This window comes from Grampus griseus, assembly GCF_964374135.1.
Source record: "Grampus griseus genome assembly, chromosome: 5".
In the NCBI taxonomy this organism is placed as follows: Eukaryota; Metazoa; Chordata; class Mammalia; order Artiodactyla; family Delphinidae; genus Grampus; species Grampus griseus.
Window position 1 is genome coordinate 76,310,003 of NC_138998.1, and position 9,901 is coordinate 76,319,903.

At 43.6% G+C, this 9,901-nt stretch overlaps 1 pseudogene across 1 annotated transcript; it reads right to left on the reverse strand.

Moving 5' to 3' along the window:
* Window positions 1-904: 904 nt before the first annotated feature.
* On the reverse strand, window positions 905-1,457 carry LOC309823334 (large ribosomal subunit protein uL22-like; annotated as a pseudogene). Its single transcript has one exon. The product of its transcript is annotated as a large ribosomal subunit protein uL22-like (transcript).
* Between the last annotated feature and the right edge of the window lie 8,444 nt (window positions 1,458-9,901).

Below are 9,901 nucleotides of genomic sequence, written 5' to 3' on the forward strand. Positions count from 1 at the left end.
ATCTGGGTACCACAGCTGGCGTCTCTGAGTGAATGGTGCCAACATAATGCCTGACAAGCAGTTGGAACTCAACTGATGCTTGTTGAACTAAACTATGTCAAATTATAGAACATTTAGAGAGACTCTGAGGATAGGATCATTCTTTCAACCATCAACCTCCATTATGAGGTGAAAAACAAAACTTTTTCTCTCCTAAGTACAAACAGTTCACAGTTATTAGGGGGAACAATTACAATCTCTTTGAGCCTGCTTCTTTCTTTCTACATGAAAAACAACAATTTAAACAAGAAAAATGCATATTAGGAACTCCACCAACAAAGCAACATGGGTGAAAGAAGTCAAATAATTCCATTTTTCTATTTGATAGTAATTTTGCTTGTGTGTAACTGAAAGATTTGTTGAAAGAAGAATATCTAAAATTAGCTTCCTCTCTGCAGGTATCATATTACCTTTGCCCTCATCACTGATAAGCATTCCCTGAGGGTGGAGGAAAACAGGTTTCCAACCCGGTTCCCAGGGGGCGGGGGGGTGGGTGGGAGGGGGGTGATCAATCATAGATGAGAAATACATAAAAGCCAATTAATTCAGTTTACTTAACCTAAGAAACCTTCATCCTTCCTGTTTTTTCCATGTAAGGATAAACCTCAGAGACAAGCAGGGGCAAAGGATACGGGCCAAGTAAGCAGCTACCATATGCCAAGCACTGTGTTAAGCACTTTCCATATATAGTCCATTTAAACCTGACAACTACCCTTTGGAGGAAACATTACCTCAGATTTATAGATAGCAAAGGGATAGCCACCAGTGAAAACTGAGGCTCACAGAGCTTAGATATATTGCCGAAGGTCACAGAGATGGAATGTCCACTTTTTTTACTTTTATTTGCATTTATTTTTTGTGGCATTTATTCCCAGGCCATAAGTTTTTGTTTCTTCAGTTTCTTCTAGCATATCTTTTTCTTCTGTGCAACGTCCTCTTCTGGTTTAGGAACAAACTTCTTTTTCTGTAAGGATCATCTCAATGTGGCAGAGAGAGCTCATGTATGGGTTGATCCAACCATGATCTCTGTAAGTCCAGTGCCGCATCTTGGCGGCTTTGTTCACCTGGATGTGCTCAATGACCAGAGAATCTACGTCTAAGCCCTTAAGTTCAGCATTACTCTCTGCATTTTTGAGCATGTGCAGTAAAAATTCAGCACTCTTTTTGGGTCACCGACCCTGCATCCAGCCCCACTGTTTGGCCTGGGCACACCTACCAGCTCCACCATCGTAACGACGGAATGGCACACATTGCTTCTTTGAAGTGACATCCTTCACATACTTGGTGGCTTTTTGGATATGCATACCCTTAATGGCCTGGGCAGTTTCACGAGTGTTCTTAAAGTGAACATGAAGATTTGAACATCTTGACTTCCATGGTTTTGTGGGGTTTTCTGGGTCAGGTGAATAGTGAACCATTTTTAGAGGTCACCTCAGGCTGCTGTCCCTTAAAAGGGAAAGTCCACTTTTAATCAAATTCTAGACTGTCCACGGCAGAAACAGACCTTTTTTTCCCCTCGTTTCACATTTTGCCACCTCACTCATTGGCCCTGCCTAATTTAAGGTCTGTTCATTTCTGTGGCTTCAAGTAATTAGACAGTTGTTCAAGCAACTGAATCCAAGAGAACCACATTCAATCAGCATTTCCCAGGATCCACATTTGGGGGATACAGGCATAAAGCTCCCAGCAACTTTTCAGCAGACACTATCCATATGTCTGGATTATTTTCTGTCTTATGAATGGACAAATGTGGTTACCAAGACTACACTGTATTATAAAATAGGAACCACCTAAATCCTCTAATTCTCACTGACTTTAATAAAGGCACCTCGGCCAGAGGTTATTGGACTGTGGGAGGACACTTGAGAAAAAAAAAGGAAAAATTCAGTCATGCTAGTGTCAGGCAAGAATTGAACCAAAAGTACCAGGCATGAGTGAGGGTTATATGTGCCACATTATGACAATGGCAAATGGATGAAGTCTAACGTTCGTCCACCTTGAGCTAAAAGCCTCCCAGAAATGAGAGAGAGAGAGAGAGAGAGAGAGAGAGAAACAGAGAGACAAGATGAATGAATGAATGAAATTTGTTATGGATGAACTAGACTTTCCTGATCCTTTTTAATGTTATGAGATGGAAATTGTCAAGGGGTCTCCTAAATTAGAAAGGCAGCTTTTTTTTGGTACCAATCACTGAGTCCTCAGTATATAAGCACTTCCTAAATATCTGATCCCCAGTTCTGCTTGACACCTGGCTTCCTTTTGTTTATCCTAAGAACACTTGGATGACAGTACCAAAGGATGACAGACCAGAATCCCACTTATCACAGCTAAGGAGTAATTGAGTTCTGTGGTATTTACCTTGCAGACATCTCAAGCACTTGTCTCCTTTTCTCCATGCCCATGGCCACCATGGTTCAGGCCATCATCACCATCATCTGAACGGTTATAATCTCTTTAAATGGTTGCTCTCCTCCAAACTTACCCCCCATTAACTCAGCCATCCACATGCAGCCAGAATGACAGCACTCCAAACAAAAATGCTCACTAAGTCACTTCCCTACGTAAAACCCTCCAGTGGCTCCCTTTGCCCCAGGATAAAAAATGAAGATAACAGCCAACAACAAGTGGGTGCATAAAGTGCCAGGTACTCCACGACTTAATTCAGTTCTTGCAGCAACTTTATGAGAGAGATACAACCTTCGTTACCATTACTTATTGAGGCTAAGTGACTTGACCAAGGCCCCACAGCTAGAAAATGGCAGAACCATGACTCATACCTGGGACTGTCTGACCTCAGAGCACATACTTTAATCACAATGTTATCGGTGTGATGGCATGCAGGTTCTGTGACCTGGCCTGCCCGCCACTCCAGCCTTATCTCTTCATAAGACCCTCTTTGCTCTTTATGCTTCAGCTCTTTGAGACACTTGCAGGTCCTTGACCTTGACACTCTGTTTCATGTGTGTCTTTGTTTGTTTGGGCACATGGATCCCTCTTCTATAATGCCTTCTCCCCTTTGTCTATCTTGTGGTATGTCTCATCTTTCAAGATTCAGCTCAAGTATTAACTCTTCCTTGAACCTTTTCTGGACCCCTCCTCTCCTTTTCTACTAGAATTGACCACTCCCCTTCCTTGTGCATCACTGTACCTTAGTTATGCTTCCATTCTAGCAATCACAATGCTTTCGTACCCTTACATAGATAAGTATGACTCTCTCCTCTTACACTTCTGGGAATTCCTTAAATGCTGGGACTGAATCTTACTAATCCATTTTACCCACAGTATCTAACAGAGTGCTAGGCATATTGAAAGTTCACTGTAAATATTGTTGAATGAATAAAAATATTTGCACATGAAATATGATGCTTGGTCAAAACTCACCATGCCACTATATTGTGAGATTTATGTTAATTTTACTTACAGCGTCAATGCCATTAGTAATTTTTTTCTTTACCTAACGACTGTATATGAAACTTTGAAGAGGTACATGCAGCTTTAGGGTAACTAAAACTAGAGCAGTGGATAGGGGTGGAGAGAAGACACTGTAGCTGACCTGCCACACCTGTTTTCACCTGGGAAAGTATTCAGTGACAACAATGAGCTATCACCATACAAGCCAAATTTGGTATGGGAGTTATGTACATATCTACCTTAGCAGTGGAAATATGGATGATTCACATTTGAACCACAATGCACACATTTTATTGTGCGCAATAAACTAAACTGACAAGAATAAAATTAATCTAAACATTTAATTTAGAAGCAAGAACAACAATAATGGAAAACCATGACCAACTCAGGGCAGTACAAACAATGCTGTGATAACAAAGCATCCTTGCCCCAAATTCCAGAAATTCCAACTCTACATGTGTGCATATGCAGTATTGCAAACAGTAAACCTGGCTTCTTGATTACTGGCAGCCAAATGGAATTCCTAACTGATACATTCTGGTCCTACCTCAAAGCCATATACATCCCCAACATTCCCACCTACCCTTGAATCTCATCTCAAGGGAAACCTCCTTGAGAAAGCCTTCCCTGATCTCAGAGGACAGTCTGTATACACCCTCAAAGACCTTTATTTCTTTCCTTTAGAAAGCTTATCTTAGGGACTTCCCTGGTGGTGCAGTGGTTGAGAATCTGCCTTCCAACTCAGGGGACGCGGGTCTTGATCTCTGGTCAGGGAACTAGATCCCACATGCATGCCGCAACTAAGAGTTTGCATGCCACTAAGCAGGCCGTGAGCCGCAACTAAGACCTGGCGCAATCAAAATAAATAAATAAAATAAAAATGAAAAAAAGAAGGAAAGCTTAAAAAAAAAAAGAAAGCTTATCTTAGTTTGTAATTACATATTCAATACTCAGTTATTTTACTAATGGTGGCCTCCCCAAAGCATCTGTAAACTCCAGGAGATCAGAGACCTTGCCTGGTTTTATTCATCATTTTTCTCCCAGTGATTGGTACATAGCCAGGCATTCTGCAAACATTTTGAATGAACGAATGAATGATGAATGAGTCCTTCACGTCTTACTTACTCATTATTGCCTTGTTCTAAGAATTATACCCGATTCCTTACCAGTCTCAAGCTGGTACTCAGTGCATCCCTCTTCATTATTCCCCTACCCTACCACAAGGCTCAGTCCTTATTTTCCAATCCTCTCCTCTCCCAATCCTTCATTTAAAAAGGCTCTTAGAAGTGGCAGCTTCTAACCAACCTGAACTTCCTGAACTGTGTGGGATGCAGGTCAAGGTCATGCAACATGAAAAAATGAACACAGCAAAGGAAAATGTAGTGACTGGAGTAGCTATTAGGTTATTTTAAACAGTCTACACAACTCCTAAAAAACCCTATTAATTCAGGAAAAATAATTTAAACCACTTCTATTTTATCACATAGACTAAAGTGGGTTAATTTGCTGATTTTTTCCCCCACTTCTCAGTATGTTTTTGCCTTGCATAGAAAAAGTCTTGGAAAGTAGTTGATTGTGTTGGTTGATGGCAAGAAGTAAGCTGCATGTGTGGTCTGCTAGCCAAATTATCTAGAGGTTGTTCCTAAATGACAGGGCCCCACTTCCAGGATTCTTCTCCTCTTAAGGGTCTTGGCCTGCTCCTCTCTTTCTAATCCCCTGATCCCCTCTAACTCCTTCTTCTATATCTTCCCCTCCCGCCTTGTCTACCACAAAGGTATGTCACTGAGCCCCTTCACAAATATAAAACATCCACCCTATGAGATTCCTACTGATGAAAAATCCTATTCCTGTTACTTTGCTGGTCCTAGGTGAAGGCAGCAGAGAAAATGGGAAGTGTGACTGGCAAAGTTCTGCTTTCAGGAATAGGAACTAGTGAAGTGTTAATTTCTGGAAATCTAGAACACTTTAGGAAATTTCCTTCATTAATTTTCCTCAGTACCAGACTCTACTTAAACTGCATTTGCAAAGTCCAGTTTAAGGGAAAGAACAGGTAGTACAGAATTCATCAGGGGCTCTTTCCCAAAGCTCCTTTCTTTAAATCTCTGGGAGAGTTAAGACAAGTAAAAGAAATGTCCTCTCGGGAGTGGGCTCCCTACCCCAAGGGCCACCCGGGTGAAAGACTTTTGAAGAGAGCAGGGGTGGGACCAGCGAGTAACCCAGGAGATTAAGGGATGCAGCCAGTGGCAGTGACGTCATTTTCTTTTGGTACTTTCATTAGGCAGGAGGTGAGATAACGAATCAAAGGGAGGGGACAGAAGAAGTAGAGTTGAAAAAGATATGGGTAAAAAACAAGGAAGGTATAAATAGACACAAATACAAGTATAGGAATATCTCTAGAAGTTAAACTTGCATTGTTTGATTTTTTAAAAAATCATCTATTTAAACTATAATTTATTGATTAAAAAATAATAAAAGATTCTATCAAACTGGTACTTCTTTTTTCTCCCCAAGGAATATAGCGGCTGGTGATAAAGCCCTGGGACTGACACCTTAGTTTGGTGTCACTGAGACAAGGTCCCCAAGGCAGCTGGAGGCTTGGGCCAAGGATTCTGCTAGGGGACTCATGGCCCAGAAGGATGGGTGCTGACGCTGTAGCCTTCCATATGCACACACATTAGAAAACTGCCCGTTCTCTCATTAACACACGGAAAGGGAATACTTTCTGATTGTGTCACGGGCAGAAACAAGGCGGAGGCGCAAGACGCTACCCAGAAGCCGCGTCTTCGTGCGCACTCCCGTTCATCCGCGAGGGCGACCCACTGCCCCTTCTGAGGACCGGTGAGCCCTTGGTCCGGTAAGGTGGACCCTGACTTCCCCCACGCCCCACGCCCAGTGTCCCGAGGCCTGAGCTGCTCCAGCGTGCGCCCTTCGCTTAGCCCCCAGCCCGCGGCCCCCAGCCCCGTCACTGCCCCTCCCCTACTGGGCCCTTTCTGACCGCCCTCGCGGCCGGTGGTCCAGGTTACCTGGCGCCCCGGCCCGGGCTGCCTCACCGCGGGCAGCGCTGGCCCGTCGGCCGTGGGTTTCCACAAGGCGCGCTCAAGACGGCGCGCGGGGTCAGCTCCCGAAGCCAAGGTCACGGTCTCGGAGAGGCGCTCGTCCTCGGATATGTCCAAAGCAGCCCCCGCAGACCCTCTGGGCTGCAGCCGCTGCCCCGGCCTCGGAGCTCCGCCCCTCTCCCGCTCCCGCCCCCTCGGGGTCCCCGACTGCCGAGTCCAGCTCCCCTCGGACCCGCTCGCGGGCTGCTCTTCAGCCCTCCACCCCGGGCAGCTCCGTTTCCCTCACCGGCTTCCCAGGTCGTGCTGAGCTGACTCCGCTGGAGCCAGGAGCCGAGGGCCACGCGTCGGGTCTGGTTCTCGGGGCGGCGGGCCCCGCGCTCGCGTCCTCTCCTGTTCTTTCCGGTGCCGCGCTGGGAGGTCCCGGACCCCAGATCCTGCTCCGGAGGTTGGAGAGACCCCCACTTTCCTCCTCCTCCTTGGAGATGGAAAGAGGCTTAAGAGGTTGGGGGCCTACGACTCCTCCAACGTTCTCTGTGCTCAGTGCTAAGAGTGGGAAACTTTTTTTTCCCCGATAAAAGGCCAGAAAGTCACCGTAAAATAAATACAAATCGCGTACCAAAATTCTTACTCATTCTGCAAGACTCAGGTCAGGTGCTGCCTACGTTGCGAGATCTCCTCGGTGCTTGCAAACAGCTCCCTCCTTCCACTCTCTTGTGCGAAAGGGCGCTTCGGCCCTCCCTGGTTAGAGGCAGACACCTGTTGCGTGTCATTTCCTCTGCCCGACCTGACCGTGCTCTCCTTGAAGACCGCGACTCGGCCTGCCCTGCTCATCCCTGTACTCAGTCCCTGGCACGGCACCTGCCACCTATCAGGGGATCGAATCCTTTATGAATAAGTGGAAAATTGATTTCTTTTGTAAACAGCCAGTTATTTCTTTTTATCCTCAAATAACACATACTCCTTTGGGTGAGCAATTTGCTAGTCTCTATAAAGAGCCACAAAAGTTGTTATCCTCTTTGATGCATTAATTCCATTCTTGGAGAAATTTCCGGAACAAAATAATACTTATGTGCAGATGTTTGTAGCAGGATCTTTTATTACAGAAAACAATAAAAAAACCACAAAAAGCAAAGAAACAAAATCAAACTGTCAACAATAGGAAACTGGTAAAATAAATTATGGTAGGGTAACTTAATGAGATATTATACAATCGTTAAAATGAGAAACATCAAGGCAGGAGTGCCTCAAGATGTTTTTAGAACAAGGAGGGAGTATTTATTTACTTATAAAGCAAAAAAAAAAAAAAAAAAAGGAAAATATGAAGCAATGTGATAAAGTGTTTACAAAATAATATTAAGCCAAAAGAGTAAGAAATTGCATAGTTACCATGCTTAACAACTTCAAGTGAAAAAGCAGATTTCTTCTCAGTAAAATGGGGTTAACACCTACCTTAAGGGGTTCTTGGAGCATTAAATAAGTTATTGTAGAAAAGTGCCTGATACCTAATGGGAACTCAGCAAAAAGTTTCCATTTTCCTACTCCAGAAGAACAGATACATCTTGAATCACAAATACATCCTCATCCTAGCCCAGTTCTGCTGACCTCCTTCTCTTCAAATGTAGGGTAAGAGAAGGAGTTGAACAAATGTTGAAGCACCAGGTTAAAGTGAAGGGGAGAATCTAGTTAATAAGAATAAATGCCTAGTCCTCCCTCAGGCCCAAATGCCCAGCAATACAAGTTCACAGTGGGGGATTTGGCTCAGCAGCCGTCCATATCAAAATATCTTAGAGATTTTAGTTGGCTACCAGCACAGCCTGGTCAGTGCCCAAAGGCTGAATTAATTCAGCCCAAAAGCTGAATGACACTGCAATCTTAGCCTGAATTTATATTCTTCAATCATCAACTTACAACTGGAGCAAAATATTCAAATGTCTTTAAGAAAACATCACTCTGAAGAGCTATTGTTACTTCCACTTTGAAGATGAAGAAACTGGTTAAGGTGTATAGGATTGGGCAGCTAGAAAATGGCAGAACAATGACCTGAATCTGATCAGGTTGACCACTGCCAAGCTGCTTTGCCAGTGGGTCCCAGTGTGTACATCTCCCACTAGAAGTATAGGCAGTGCTTTTGAGTGGTACACAGACAATGTTAAATAACAGTGGATCACATGGTGAAAAAAGTTATGCTTTCTTCAATTCTCTTGAACCTATGAATGTTAAGAAAGAAGTATCATTTCTGTGGTGCTTTGTCTTCACACCTCTCAACACTTGCTAATCTCCTGTTCTAACAAAGCGAGAGCCTGCCTCAGGAGCAGCACTCTTGCCAGGCAACAGTTCCTGAGTAGAATTTAACATCATCACTTTCTCTTCCTTCTGATATTATTCCTTATGCTGTTAATTTGTAATTGGTGTGAGGTTTTCACTTACAAGGTGATGTAGTTTCCATTTAAGGCAAAATTACTTGGCTAAGAAAATTGGGTAATTTGAAAGGGAGATGTTAAGGAGCTAATAGGACCAGTGATACTTAGATATGGTAAAAAAGACAAAATGTGGAGGTGGTACACAGGTGTTTGATGTTTGGGAAATACTGCCCTACACTCTGTTATGATCAGTGGGTGCAAGGTATGGTGAGGTGGGTTTCAGTTCAAAATGAATGAGAACTTTCTGACAATCAGAGCTGTCTAGGAAGATGAAAAAGGGCTGCCTTGGGGGTGTTAACCACATTTCCCTCACTCTGGGGTTGAAGCAGAGGTTAGATGCCTGTTTGTCATGAATGATGCCATGAGAGGTCAAACACCAGATAGTCTAGAAGCTTTATAGTTCCTGCGAACCAGAATCTGAGATTTTTGAAAGCAGAGCTTCCCAGGGATCTGACCACCTCAAAGACTGGATTTTGGAGTAAGTTACATTAACTTCCTTTGAGGACAAATCCCAAAGAAGAGTTCCAAGTGAGCTTTGAGCAATAGCTGCACCACTGTGCCAACTGTATAATTTATGGAGCACTTGAAAATGTTAGGATGCTTGTTTACAATTCAATTATCTACTCTCTAATTACACTTTCTTTTGAGTAGCCTGTATTCATAACCATCCCCAAGGGCCAAGAGTATGGAGTTGCTCCTTCCTTCCACACATCAGCATCTCCCAGCTCCAGGCTTTTGTGGTATCTGCTTACCCCAAAGCAGCTGCTTCTGCTGTTCACTGTAACCTGTTTTGACTGGAATAAAAATATGTGTGTGGGGAAAAAGGTAAATAGCAGTTAAAAAGTTACTTTGGTTTAGGAAATTTACTTCGCAACCATTTAGCCTAAAATTGATGATGTATAGACCACGTTCTGACTGCCTTAAAGTTCTAGAATATTTTGCACATGAACTATCTTAGAGGTCACCTAGGTCCAC